Here is a 2,103-nt window from a genome sequence, read left to right on the forward strand (position 1 = left end):
ATGGGCTATAAAAAATTTAACCAAAGCCAACCGGCAATTACATTAAAATATCATTTTTATGGATTTCTCTACTCTCTACTCTTATAAAAACCAAAGCCAACTCGCAATTACATTAAAATATCATCTTTTCTCCCACAAGATAATCTACTCATACAAATGCATCTTCATGTTCCGTGCAACGCACGGGCATCTTGCTAGTTAAGATTTGAAATTTCATTCATTTTTTCTATGGAGAATTGTTTTTTGATTTTTTTGATATAATTTTGAAAAAAATTATTTTTAACATGACTAGAAATTTCGTGATTAAAAGAGTTTGGACCCCACCAAAATATGCAAAATTTCGTTGAATTTTTTAGCAGTTCCCAGAATATATGGTCTGTAATGCTAATAAAAATAATATGGGCTTCAAATATCCTTAAGAATTAGCAAATGGGCTGTAAATTATTGAAAATAATGGAAAATTGGCTAACTTCTTGGCCTACTAGGTTGACGATGACGTTGTCCTAATTTTTTTGACGCATACGCAAGGTTTTGTCAACTTAGTCAACATAGAGCAGTGATTGTTGGATGTCCATCCAACGGTTGCTATGCTTCTTCTATCTCTGATCTTCCTGCTCCAGCCGCCCAAACCAAGGCCGGCGGGACTGCCTGCTCCCTCCTCCTGTGGCTGGTTGTGCTGCCGCCAGGCCATCCTTCTACCCACCCGCACATCCTGTTATTTTCCGGCGACGTCAGCCTCACCCCGCAGTCGACCAGTTAGCGCTCATACTCCCCTCAGTGGGGGCATCCACTGCGGTGGCTTCGCCGACTCCGGGTCATTCCCTTCCTTGGCCTCACCCTCGTCCACCGTGTTTGTGTTCTCGGCGCGGCGAGGTCAACATGGTCAACATACAACAACCATTGGAAGAGGCTAACAGTAGGGGCCCACACAGGGAAATGCCTCCTTATTACACGCAAAATAATGATTCCTCCACCTCACAGCTGGGACCCACCGAAAGGGCCTCTGTATTTCACAAAAAAATGTTCCCCCCGCTGACAGCTCGGGCCTGCAAGCTATATCTTCGCACGCAAGGAAGTGCCTCCTTATTACGCACAAAAAATGAATATTCCCCCTGCTAGCTAGGACCCACCATAGTGTGAGGCTAACTTGTGGGCCTACTAAGTTGACAGGGATGCATGGCTTTGTCAACTTAGTCAATATGAACGATTCTAGCTCCAGTGACCGTACAATGTCCATCCAACAGCTGTAGTGCTTCTTCAACCTTTGGTCTTCTTGCTCCAGCCGCCCAGAGCAGCGTCGATCGTGCCGTCTACTCCTGCCTCCCGTGGCCGGCTGTGCTGTCGCGAAGGCCTCATTGCCCCCTACTACTCCCACCGCTGGCCAGGCCCTGCGGCGTCGGCAGCCTCACACTTTAGCTGAACCAGTGAACCCTTGTACTCCTCTCTGCGTGGGCTTCCACTGCCGCGTCTTCCCCTGCGCCAGGTCGTCCCCTTCCTAGGCCTCACCCTCGTCCACCGCCCTGGTGCTCTCGGCGCGGCATGGTCAACATGGTCAAGGAACGACTTCCATCGGAAGAGTACTGTACGTGGAGATGCTGACAGTTGGGTCCACGGCCGCAGCAAGTAAGTGCCTCCTTATTACGCGCCAAATAATGATTCCTCCAGCTGACAGCAGGGACTCACCGGACGGGCCACCGTATTTCGCGAAAAAAACATTTCCCCCCTGACTGCTGGGACCCACCAGCTACATCTTCGCACGCAAGGAAGTGTGCCCATTTTACGAGAAAAAATGATTCGCCCCTGACTGCTGGGACCCACTAGCTACATCTTCGCACGCAAGGAAGTGCCTGACAGTCGGGACCCACCCGATGGAAGAGTACGTAGTGTTGTCATTCTAGTCGCAAACGTGTACGTACATACTGGTCGATGTAGATGTGCGCACGTGTGGTAGTAGAGGCGCGCATGTGTGGTAGTAGAGGCGGCACGTAGCATGTACACGTACGTAAAGTGGCTAGGGTGCAAGGAAGAAAATACGGCCACGTATGTACATACGGGCGGGGTCTCGAATGCCTACTTGCGCATACATACGGCCAGGGCTCGTGT

The sequence above is a fragment of the Triticum aestivum genome, chromosome 4A (genome assembly GCF_018294505.1).
Source record: "Triticum aestivum cultivar Chinese Spring chromosome 4A, IWGSC CS RefSeq v2.1, whole genome shotgun sequence".
In the NCBI taxonomy this organism is placed as follows: domain Eukaryota; kingdom Viridiplantae; phylum Streptophyta; class Magnoliopsida; order Poales; family Poaceae; genus Triticum; species Triticum aestivum.